General features: G+C 39.4%; 1 protein-coding gene across 2 annotated transcripts in view; it reads right to left on the bottom strand.

The window, feature by feature from the left end:
* The window catches only part of IL1RAPL1 (interleukin 1 receptor accessory protein like 1), a 1,122,430-nt gene that overhangs the window by 116,796 nt on the left and 992,136 nt on the right, over window positions 1–13,498 (bottom strand). The window lies entirely within an intron of this gene.

The following is a 13,498-nucleotide window of genomic DNA, read 5'->3' as shown; positions in this document are numbered from 1 at the left end:
CCCACTCCCCCCAGTACTTAGCTGAGTTATGCCTCTGTTTTCATTATGAGGAAGGTCAGAAATGGCCCTACAGGTAGATGATATTAAGAAAGATTGTATTACTAATCATTGGGGCTATTTATTACCTTGGATTTAGTCTTCATTATGAAGCACAACCAGAGACCAGAACAGTTTATTAATAATCTCATACATAATAGGATATCTCAGAGGGCATTAGTGCAAAGAAATAATGTCCCTTCAGGTTTAGATTAAAAATTTGCTAACCAACTGAGTCTCAAGAATGGATACTAACTTTTAACTTACAGTGCAGAAAGGAAAGAGTAGGAACTGTTTGCTCTCTACTTCCAATAATACAAGGTGCTTTGTGTTTGACTTGATATTCTATTTCTGACTCTTTCTAAACCTTCATGAAACAACATGTCTTTTCCCCTACTCTAAGAAATAAATGTCTGGACATTTTAAGAAACTCTGAATTCCAAGGCAGATCTTTTCCCCCCATAAATTTCACCCTTGATGTATGGATTTCAATTTAGTGGTAAAATGAAAGAAAAGGAGAGACTGTATTATAGCAGATATAGCAGTATGGCGAAAACCACATCCATTACATAACCTGATCATTTATAGATGAAGATGCCAAAACCTCTCCTGCCCTGCAGAGTTAGATGGTCATATTATCAAGGTGAGAAAGGAATGACAGTAGTAGATCTAGTGTCTGATTCTGCCTCCTTACAGTGCTTGGTACAAAACTTAAAGTCTGTTGCTTACTGCTGCAGATAACAAGAACCAGGAATCAAGGCTTGTTCTTCTAAAACAACGTTATGGGTTTTTTTTCTTCAAAAAAAGGAGAAGCAGGATATTAACTTTGTTGTTATTTATATTGTGATAACACCCAGAGAGCCCATTCAGGATCAGGGCCACATTCGCTTTAGTACTATACATAGATACAGACAGATCCCTGCTCCAAAGAGCTACCGTTTAAGTTAAAAAAAAAATCATTACATGATGATTAAATTCAGGAACTTCTCACAATGGCTTCTAAAATATCAGAGCTCCGAACTCCAGGCAACAGACATTGTGGGCAAAATTTAGACCCACAACAGGTTTTCTATTTTCCTTTTCCCTTCTGGAATTTAAACTGCCACCCGCTGCAATGTATTTTTGACTTTACTATCTCCCCACGTGGATCACAAAGGCTACATTTTCTTCAGCTCGGCTAACCTCACTTTAATGTGTGCTTGACACTGAGCAATACCATCATAATAAATAATTAATGCAGGTGAACTGATTCAGACTTTCTTTCCACAATGCTTCTCTGCATTGCCCTGCAGAGGCAGCTAGTGTGCCATCAAAGGCTGGGAGATGTTCTGAGACATGTAATGCCTCGTAACTTTGATAGGCAGTATCCCCAACCCCATTAAGATGATAAATGTTTTAGAAGAGAAGCTGGCTGATTAGTGAATTTCTTCACATATCCTTGTTTATGAAATGGTAGCTTTGTGATTTTTGTACAAAAGTCACCTATTAAAGAAACAGAAATTCACTTATAAGAAATAACAAACACCTTCTAATGTCAGAACTATAGTTATCAATGATCACAGGGACTGATGCTCACTCTTTTTTCATTCCTGGTCCTGCACCAGAGATTGGAAGTAGTGACAACACTGTTTTGGCCTCATCAAACAGTTTCTAGCTGGGCAGATAGTGTGGTAACTAGCATGACCGAATACCCCTATTTATCCTTTGAGAATAAAAATACTTTCTCACTTATATGTCATTCACCTGTTTCTTTAAATAACTTCAGCACTGACTTTCACACTCAAAAGAAAGCCATCTTTCTCCTCCTAAAAATATACTTTCCACTCAGTGATTTTTTTCCACCTCATGCCCAGATGAATGAATAATTGTATGGAGGAATCCAACCACTCCGGTCTGCAATAGTCTCTTCCCCTGCTAGCTCTACCTGCCTCAGAGAGTTCCTTGCCATGGAAGAGCCCGCTACTGCAAAATGCTTTGTGACCTACTTTTAATACAAGAAGTGTGCCATGGAAAACCTTGGAGCTGAGTGTGCCTCTGCTCCACCGAACATTTACCCAAAGGACTGTGACTGGTGATTCCAGTTAGGAACTGGGGTTCGATGGGTGCAAGAACTAGGGAATGGTTCTATGAAGGTGCTTGATCTTCTCTTCAATGTGTCTGGGCTCTGTGAAAATCTGAGGTTCATGATCTGGCCCTAACATTAGAAAGAAAAAAATATATTGGCTTTAGGTGCTTTAATATGTGTTTTAATATGGCTAAATATGTAAATGAACACACCTAGGAGCAAAAAATGTAGAACGTGTCTACAAGATGGGAGACTTCATTGTGGGAAGTAGTGACTCTGAAAAAGATTTGTGGTTGGATAATCAGCTGAATATGAGCTGTCAGTGTGACACCATGGCCCGAATGAAACCCTTGGATACATAAAGAGGGGAATCTTGAGTAAGAGTAGAGAGGTTATTTTACCTCTGTATTTGGCACTAGTGCTACTGTGGCTGGAATACTGTGTCCAGTTGTGTTGTCCACAGTTCAGGAAAGATGATGACAAATTATAGAGAGTTCAGAGAAGAGGTACAAGAATGATCCACGGGTTAGAAAATATACCTTAAAGTAATAGACTCAAGCAGCTCAATCCATTTAGCTTAACAAAGAGAAGGTAAAGGGGTGACTTGATTACAGTTTGTGAAGTATCTACATCAGGAGCAACTATTTAATAATGGACTCTTCAATCTAGCAGAGAAAGGTATAACATGATCTAATGGCTCTAAGTTGAAGCTAGACAACTCAGACTAGAAGTAAGGCATACATTTTTAACAGTGAGTAATTAACCATTGGAACAGCTTGACAAGGGCTGTGGTGGACTCTCCATCACTGACAATTTTAAATCAGTATAATATGTTTTTTCTAAAGGAGATGTTCTAGGAATGATTTTGTTCTATGCCTTATGTTATACAGGAGGTCAAACTAGATGATCACAGAGGTCCGTTCTGGTCCTGGTATCTATGAATTCCATGCATATATTGTGTAGCTACTACAAAGTCACATTTGTTTCAACTGAACTTTTCATACACATTTTGAATTTTTTGTTTCAATTCCTATAATATATCAATGAAAAGAGCATAATGTAGCACAAGAGCAAAATAAGTGACATACAATAAAATTAAGACAAAGGAAAATTTCACCCATTTTACTCAGACAAGAAATATGTCATCATGAAAACCCTGAAACTTTTCAGTTTAAACAATTGTCATTTCTGCATATAGTACCACAATGGTCCACTGCTGAAACGCAGTGTAGATTTGTGACAATGGCAGTGTGAGAGTTCAATATAAGAATCTGTTCACAAAGTATTAATCTATTTCAGTAATGGCTGAACAAATGTAAAAAGAAGTTTTAAAACTGTGTGACCTTAAACCCGTAAGTATTAATGTTTTCTTCTGATGCCTAAACCCACATTGAAGCAGGTACCAAAACCAGTCTCTTATTCAGGCCTTCACATTGCACTCTCCAAAATGACATCACATTTCAGCAGGATGGCCACCACCTGCATTAACCTGCCAATTGGAACTAAAAACTCTTTAAAGATACACAGGTTGCAGTTGATTCATAGGTACAACTTTTGACAGCTTTCAGACCATTACGCTGGGGAAAATAGGTTGCAACTTTCCTTCAAAGTTCTGCCTTATGTCCTGTAGCTAAAAATGTTTAAAAATTGGCACCTAAACTAAGTTTCCTAAATCTGTAGTTAGACACTTAAATACATGATTTTCAAAAGTGATGAGTAACCCACAGCTCCTATTAAAGTCAACGGGAGTCCCTGGGCACTCATACCAAGATTTTCAAAAGTGACTAATGATTCTGGATGCCTCAGTCTGTAGGTGCCCAACTTGAGACACTACAAATCATCCTCACTTTTGAAAATAAAACTTCTTATATGGGTGCCTAAACAAGGATTGAAGAATTTAAGCACCCGTTTTTTAAAATATTGGCCTGTATGTCTCTGGGTCCTGCTTAAGAGGTTTGCTCTCTTTGCTAGGCATGTTGTCAGCTGTTGAGAAAAACTGAAACACTCCAGGTAACAATCCCCTGACTTGAACTCTGTGGGCCTGATAAAGGACGAAGTATTATCCAAGGAAAACTACTGTAAATTGCTTCCCTCATTTGTCTGACAGGGCCCGAGTATGCTGGCATCCAAGGCACATGGCTGGGCCTATCTAGTTACATTGCATTTCCTGAGTAAACTACATATTGTGCCTTAAGTTTATACAGCACTTTACAAATGCATTCTGAGATATTTGCACTGCCCCCTAGAGTTACAATATCTGTTAAACAATGGAACAATAGCAGGATGTGGGGATAAGTCACGATGATAAGAATGATGGCTGGCAAAAGAAGCCTTTAAGGAGGGATTTGAAAGACGGGGGTGAAGGCAACTGGCTGACATGCGAGAGCAGGAAGACTGTCTCAGCCCTGGGACTGGGGCATGATAGAAGGCACAAAATCAAGGATAGAAGAAGGAGACCAAGGAAGCAGTAAGTTGATAGGATGCAAGAAGGAATGCACAGATGAAAAAGAAAACAGGGATACAAATGTCAGAGAGATTATGTAGGGCCTAGAGTCAAGGATGAATAGCTTTAACATGATACAAAGGAGACAGGAAGTCAATAAAGGGATTCAGGGAGGCGAGTGACATGATCAGAGCAATTGGAAAGGAAGATGACTTTAGCAATTGTATTTTGGACAGATTAGAAGGGTAGTTTGACAGGTAGTGAGCCTAGATAAGTTACGTGACTCAAGGCCAGTGATGCACAGCACATGGACATACATGGATTGCAGCTGTGGAGTTATTAAGGCAACAATGGATATTAGTGATATTACATATACTAGTCATATTTTATACATGCTTGAATGGGCTCATGTATTAATAAAATGTTAAAGTCTGAGTGCCATTCCATCTGCAGAATTACTGCATGGCATCCTGAAATTACAGCACCAGTCCTTGTTCCAAGAACCCTGAAATAGGCACAGGGAGGTAAATTAAGGTCAATCTGTCACCTTGAATTTGAAATTATCTTAAGTTAAACTCTTAATGGTATTTTAAATGGCGGAGGAAGAACTGTACCTAATGATACATTACTGTACTTACTTTCCTCCATCCCTAAACTGAGACTTTTGATTAGCAGCCTAACATGAAGTCAACAATAGTAACCTTTTCTGACTGACATTTAACTCCCTCACTGATTGAGGGGGAATGCGGAGGAATGTCCATCTCTTCTGCAGATCAGTTTATCTCACCTGCTCCACATTTCCCGCCCACGTACAAACCCTGCTGTTCAGCAAAGAAGGTGAGAAGAAAGGTACACTCGTTTCAGGGACTGATACATTATTCTTCAATTTTTTTCATTCTCTGAAACCTGATTAAGGAGCCTAGGCAAGAGAGAGAGAGTGCTTATCTGCAGGAATTATTGCTGTTTCTTGGTCCTATTTGCTAAGTGTGTGAGACAAGCTGGGGCACACTGTCTGAAGTCTGTGATGGCTGCCCTGGTTCTTTGCAGTCAAGATAGCTGCAGTCTTACTTTTACCATAATGGAACCTTCCACAAGGTGAAAAAAAAAAATAGAATGAACTAGGGAGGGGAAAGAAGTATCACGTAGGACTATCATTACTGCACTAAACAGTAAGGCAAATGCTGAAAATAAATCAGTGAGATGATTTAATTAAGCTGGATATTATTACACTAAAGAGGTTAGTATATCCATTTTTCTCAGTAAAACTATGTTTAGTTTAGTTACCAAGACACCTGGTTCAAGGTTACGGAGCATATTTTTTCAAAAGGCACAAATAGGAGTTAGGTGCCTAGCTGTCTGTTTCATGTTTGAAAACTTCCCACTTATGCTCTGGGAAAAAAAGGTAATAAAGGGAACAGAATATTGGACAACATGATGAACGGGGACTTGGCAAGAAAACCAAGGTTGGTTAAGTCAGCTTTGGGGAAATTTTGTGCCAACACTGCAGCTCAGGATGTGGCCCTTAGATTCCTTAGTCCTCAGCTTCGCCTAGCTCACATTCAGAGGCAAAGGCTGCTCTAACCTGCACTGTATGGTAATGGACTCTAGCCGTTATTAAATGGCAAAGATCACTGCAGTGCAGCATCCTCCATACCCTACCACCAAGACACATAACACCCTCTCTTGCTCCCTTGGCATAGGGAGAAATCAGGAGGCTTGGCTAAATATACTCCAGCTAATTACTCAGACCAGGGAATCATCGGCTGCCTATTTAGTGTAGATTTAAGGTCATTTTGCAGTACTCTGGTGATGCACAGGTAACTTAGCAGGAACAAGGATCTGGTCCTTCATGTTTACCTGTAGTGTTACATCTTGAGGATTTATCTGCTGATTTATTGCATCCTTACACACTGCTATCGTACGCCGTTAAGCAGCTGAACTGTTCCATCCTAGAGGCGGCTCTGCACAGCTTTAGAACTCTTATTATTGGTCACTTTAATTCTACAGAAAAAATCTGGTGAACAATGTCATTCTGAATAGGAGCTATTATTGCCTTTATTAACATGGCCCCTCTCATTATTTTGCATGAGAAATTACTGAGGTAAAACAGCCTGGAGACCTATAAATCAAATTCTGTTCTCTGACACACTGGAGTAAACCCAGGGTAAGTCTGGAGTAATCCACTGAATGAGTGGAATGCCTTAGGGGTAACTGAAAATAGAATCTTACCCATGTGTTCTGGAAAAACATCAATACAGCAGTACCCACCTGCTCCCCCGAAGCCTGGATCAACTGACTTGGACTAGCAGGGCTCATGCTATGGGGCTAAAAGTAGCATGGTAGATGTTCCTGCTTAGACTGTAGCCCAGTCTCTGAGATCTAGTGAGGGAAGAGGTCTTGGAGCCCAGGCTACAGCCTGAGCAGGAATGTCTACACTGTTATTTTTAGCCCTATAGCACAAGCCCTGCAAGCCCAAGTCAGTTGACCCAGGCTCTGAGACTCGCTGCCGTGGGTTTTATTTATGTATGTATGTAATTTATTTATTGCAGTGTAGACACACCCAAAATGTACTCATAATTACAGCAGAGTTAATCAGGAGTAAGTCCACAGATGTAAAAGCAGTTACAACTGGTGTACAACCAAAGTGAGATCAGAATCTGGTCCCTGGGGTATGAATTTAAGAATAATCCCAGTCAATTTAGGAAAGCACATAGACTTACCATGAGCCCATACCCCGGAGAAAGAATTAGAATCTATGAGATGACAAGTCTATCTTATCCAAACCCATGTCAGGTTTCAAGGTTAAAGCCATATTTGTGTTTTCAGTTTTTTCCTCATCATAATTGGTAAGGTTATATCTATGAATATTATAATATCTAATCTGAAAAATTTCAAATAGGTTAAAAGGCAATCCATCATCATCTTTAAAGTGTGATGTTAACAGCTTAATAGTTAAATTAGTCTCTGAAAAATGGATAAAGGTTGTCTGTGAAAAAGCTCTTTTTTATGACAAAGATAATTGAACCCATAGAGAGGAAAGTATAACCTGAAAATGATTTAGAAAATTCATCATGAAAGTGTGTCATTATACTAATTTAGAAAGAAAATCACTTTTTTATTTACCTATCTCTAATGAATTCATCTCCCTCAGATCAGACAGGCTAAGAGAATGACAAAATGTTAACGATGAGCATGTTAAAAGTTAGAATGTAACCTTGTCACATTCTGCATAAGTCTCTGAGCAGTTCAAAACAGTTTTTCTGACGTGCTTGGAATGTGATATGAAATAATCCTTTGTAAAACCTTTTCTTTTGAAAGATAAGAGAAAAGATGTTTAGGAAAAGCTGAATTCAACCCATCTTTAGCATAGTTCTTGTTCTTTCTTTCTCTTTCTTTCCTTCTTTTCAAACATGTATTATGCAGTAAAAAAATGTTCTAAGAGCTGTGAAAATTCCGCTCCACACCAAATGTGAAATAACCTAAATCAATCCTAAAAAGTAACTCTTGATCAACATGAGATGATATTACATGACAGAAGGGAAATTTGAAGGAGGATATTTCAAGTACTGGGTTTGCTTTTTTCCAGCTCTGAATATTAGCTAAAGTCACAATGGCTTGGATTGTTTTCAGACTGAAATGTTTGCAAGTGATTTGTGGTCAGTTCTATTAATCACTGACTTCAAAGCCAATGAGAGCACCTGAGGACTGAACAATAATAAAGTATAACATCTGAAGTACCAGAGGTTAACTAAGCTGTGTCAAATCCTGGAACATGCAGCACTTTCTAATCAAAGTGAGCATTTAAATACCTGAAGCCACATAACTGGTTTCTTTTGACTTTATTCAAAATGCCTGTTCATGTAAATTTGGCATTTTCTTCATTTTGACAAAGCTGAAAGCCATGAATACCTGTTTGGAGTCTGTTTTTACACTGATAAGACCTTATACAGCATCCCTGTTTTATCATTAGAAATTTAAATTGTATTTTCAGGACCTGTTCAGAATTTAGACAACTAATGGGGCAAAAATATTCAATTTATAAAACATACAATACCAACACATTACATGTAGAGTCCACCATGGTCCACCACTGTCACTGAATTTAGGTTTTGTTAGTTTTTCCATTTTATTCCCATATTAGTTCAGTGATAAAAGAAATTGTGCTACCTGAAAATTTGCTTAAAAGGGCTCATGTCTGGGACATGAGCTTTAAAATACTTTAAAATACAAGTAAGAGCAGAAATGCATAGTTTGGGGGATGTAGTGTTTCCATTTGTATAGTTCAAAGATTTCACTCATTATTAAAAAGCGGGAAATTAGATCTGGAAGTGGGAAATTAGGGCTGTTTCTGTTCTCACATCAGTTTTACACTAGCATAAATCATTTACTTCAGCTGAGTTCCTCTGAATTTACACCAGCATAAGTGAAGGTAGAAAGAGGCTCACTAGCATTTGCCAGTATGCACATCCATGTATGTGCCACAAAAATTGATGGTACATCACAGCAGCTTAGCAGCACTTGAAATGTGTTAGGTTAAAGTTCAGAGCTGTTATTGTCCACAAAACCAAAAAGACCCTTCAAAAAAAAATCACTAAATAAGTATTTACACAACAGACCAGAAAGAGTCAAGTCAAATAAATAAAAAGAACATTAAGAATATATAATTTGGAGCTATACCTATTTACATGTTGAAGGAGGATATTTCATGAAAGCTTATGCTCAAATAAATTGGTTAGTCTCTAAGGTGCCACAAATACTCCTTTTCTTTTTGCAAATACAGACTAACACGGCTGCTACTCTGAAACATGTTGACACCGTGAATCAAATTCACCAGAGGTCTGTAATGTCAGCTGCTAAATATTTATTTGTGAAGATATTTTTTTTAAAAGCCAGTTAAAAAAATCAGAGTAGTTTGCACTGCAAAACTTTTGCAAAATTAGCATTAAATATCTAATATTAACTTTTAAAAGGAAGGATGTCCGTAGTTAAATTGCCGCCCTGTCCTTAACTGACCTTATTGTGCCTAGGTACTGCTACAGGGGTCTCTTGACCACAGATGCCCTTACATAAAATTTGAGCTGGACAACTATTCTATTTTATGTAGTTTCTTACACTGCATCCATCACAGTGTTATCAGAGCTGAGGCAGAGGTAGCTGTGGTAGGGAAGGAGATTCAGTTTTAACTGAATTTGCTTGGTCTTGTACCTGAAAGTTTAGTCTCTTATTGGGTCCACAACAAATATTTATTTATTTAAAATTAGAGCTGGTCAATTTTTTCTGAATTTCTTTTTTAAATGTTTTTGTGAAAAATTTCATCTAACAAAACATGTTTCCATTTTCCAACCCATTCTAATTGCTCTCTGGGTTAGCCGTGCATGAGACACCTCTCATTCTCCTAGGGTTAAGAGGGAGATAGCCATCAAATAATGTTATGCAATCCTACTTCAGTTCTATACACGAGAGAAAATGCAGGCCATTCAATATAAAATTCCAGGGAAGATTGAGCAGTCACAATTTCAGGTCTTTTTCACATTATAGATGAGGTTTCTTGAGATAAGAGATGAACTTAGGAACCAGACAATATCAATATGTTTCAATGCAATAGGTGTAGTTAGGTATTCCAGCTGCTTGGTCTACAGTTATAAACTGGATAGGAGTTGAAGTGCTTTAACTTTACATACATCTCAGTATTTAACGGCTAAAACAATTTCCTTAAGCTGAATACCAGCACTTTGTAACATTTTATAAAATTGATAAAACTTAGCAGAATTTATTTTGAGCAACCTCATACTGACATACTGTCATTTCTAAATGTCAGGGATTTTATGCTCAGTTCATGAAAACAGATCTCATCCTCAGGGACAGTATTACTTTCTATGGCAAATCTTTAAAAGTCTTAAAGAAGGAGAAAAATATCACCAGCCCCAATAACCTAAAATGACCTCTCTCCTTCTATACAATGTTTTATATCTAATAAAGAAGCCATCGGGGCTTTTTCTTGTCTGTTTTCCTTTAAAAACTGAAACTTTTGATGGAAGTATTTTCTTATTTCAGAACAGAAGTTTAATAGTAAACTTGGTGCTCCTGATCTCAACTATGGATGGGATGCTCTCCATGCTGCTCATGTGTGTATGTAAAGGTGCTGTTTGCACCCCCTACTTCAAGATCCAGCCCCTTGCACTTGTTAGATTATCCTGAAGGCTGCTCTAAACTGTGACAGCGACCGATGAGCTCCAGTGGCCATTTATTTGGGATACTGGAACAGCTTTGTCCTGGCCATGTCCTTGTGGTTGTTGCCAGTGAACATAGGAGGCATTACAGAGGTTCTATAATACCCAAGCATTCTCCTGGAGAGAGGGAATCCAAGCCAGGCTCAAGTAAGCTTGTTCTAGGGAAGCTGTGTGTTGTCAAACCTGTCATATCATGACCAAGGATTTGCGTCAATATGTTTCAATTTAAGAAGAGCAGTATAGAAGTTAATTTGTACATGAGTTGCATGGACAGTGAGTTTAGGTGTCTAGGTTCACAATAAATAATTTTAAAAATACAGGTTTCAGAGTAACAGCCGTGTTAGTCTGTATTCGCAAAAAGAAAAGGAGTACTTGTGGCACCTTAGAGACTAATCAATTTATTTGAACATAAGCTTTCGTGAGCTACAGCTCACTTCATCGGATGCGTACTGTGGAAAGTGTAGAAGATCTTTTTATATACACACAAAGCATGAAAAAATACTTCCCCTCACCCCACTCTCCTGCTGGTAATAAAAAAGCTTATCTAAAGTGATCACTCTCCTTACAATGTGTATGATAATCAAGGTGGGTCATTCCCAGCACAAATCCAGGGTTTAACAAGAACGTCTGGGGGGAGGGGTAGGAAAAAACAAGGGGAAATAGGTTACTTTGCATAATGACTTAGCCACTCCCAGTCTCTATTCAAGCCTAAATTAATTGTATCCAATTTGCAAATGAATTCCAATTCAACAGTTTCTCCACAGCTCCTGGATCTGCTGTCACTGCACACGCCCAAGGGTCATGGAGAGGTTCACCTCTTCCACACCATCAGCACTTTTCCCTTCGTAGTAGACACCTTCAGGCCACTCAGCGTCCTCTCCTCCCTGGGCTGTAAACTGACAAACCTTTAATTCTCTGGAATAAAAGGGCTTTAGAGAATTAATATGGTACACCTTAGGCTTTCGGTTGGAGGTGGGGAATGCTGTGAGATAATTAACAGCTCCCAGGCGCTCCTGGACCGTGAATGGCCCTTCCCACAATGCTTCCATTTTATGGGCCTGGAGCGCCTTTAAGACCATGACCTGGTCCCCTACTTTGATGGAACGCTCTCTGGCATGTTTATCATACCAGGTTTTTTGCTCTTTTTGAGCATCCTGTAAGTTTTCTTTAGCAAGGGCTAAAGAGGTTCGGAGGGTGTTTTGTAGGTTGGTTATGAAGTCCAGAATGTTAGTTCCTGGAGAAGATGTAAATCCCTCCCATTGCTGCTTCACCAACTGTAATGGCCCCTTAACCTCACGGCCATACACAAGTTCAAATGGGGAAAACCCTAAACTGGGGTGTGGTACAGCTCTGTAGGCAAAGAGCAACTGCTGCAACACTAGGTCCCAATCATAGGAGTGCTCATTTACAAATTTACGTATCATGGCTCCCAAAGTTCCATTAAACTTCTTGAATTGGAATTGATTTGCAAATTGGATACAATTAACTTAGGCTTGAATAGAGACTGGGAGTGGCTAAGTCATTATGCAAGGTAACCTATTTCCCCTTGTTTTTTCCTACCCCCCTCCCCCGCAGACGTTTTTGTTAAACCCTGGATTTGTGCTGGAAATGGCCCACCTTGATTATCATACACATTGTAAGGAGAGTGGTCACTTTAGATAAGCTATTACCAGCAGGAGAGTGGGTTTGTGTGTGTGTGTGTGTGGGGGGGGGGGTGAGAACACCTGGATTTGTGCTGGAAATGGCCCAACTTGATTATCATACACATTGTAAGGAGAGTGATTACTTTAGATAAGCTATTACCAGCAGGAGAGTGGGGTGGGAGGAGGTATTTTTTCATGCTTTGTGTGTATATAAAAAGATCTTCTACACTTTCCACAGTATACATCCAATGAAGTGAGCTGTAGCTCATGAAAGCTTATGCTCAAATAAATTGGTTAGTGTCTAAGGTGCCACAGGTACTCCTTTTCTTTTTTAAAAATACAGTTTCATGCATAGCAATTGTAAACCTCATGTTTTTCACCCTGGGTAGATAATTAGAGTTTGAAAATAACACAAAAAGAAATATACAGAAACACCTACTTAGCACACAAAAGATCTTTCCCATCCTATGACATGAATGTAATATAACACCTATCTACTTACTTAGCTCGGAATATACAGACAAGATAAGAAATCACCTAGGGAGATTATTTCAATTAACTGCCTTTACTTGAATACATAAAATGTTTACATTTTATAATAAATGGAAATAAATAAATGGTTGAGATAAGCCTGAGCAGTGGGCGTCAAGGTGGCCTTCCCCTCCTGAAGTACGCGCCGGGGGGTACGAGGTCTGGAGAGCCCCATGCGCTGAGCAAGCGTCAGGGGATCCAGCCAGTCTCCCCGGTCGTAGTCCAGGAGGTCTCCGACTCTCATGACTTCTGCCAGAACTAAACTCTGGCGCACCGAGCGGGACTCCGCCACCTGCACACGGAGCTGGGGGTTGTGTAGCAGGGGCTCCGTGGGGAGATCTGTTCCCACGGCGGCTGCCACGGACCTGGTCATTGAAAACAGTTTCCAGGTCCGGAGGAGGTCCTGGTAGAAGACCGGCAGCCCAGAGAGGTCTCGCGGAAAACCTCTCGGACAGAGATAAAAGAGCTGCCGGTCGTATTGGAGCCCTTGGAAGCGGCGCAGGAAGGCGTGCGCCAGTATGCTCCACGTTGAACTACCTGCACTATAAAG

The sequence above is a fragment of the Lepidochelys kempii genome, chromosome 1 (genome assembly GCF_965140285.1).
Source record: "Lepidochelys kempii isolate rLepKem1 chromosome 1, rLepKem1.hap1, whole genome shotgun sequence".
Classification (NCBI taxonomy): Eukaryota; Metazoa; Chordata; order Testudines; family Cheloniidae; genus Lepidochelys; species Lepidochelys kempii.
Note: the sequence above shows the minus strand (reverse complement) of the source record. Positions and strands in the feature narration are given on the sequence as shown.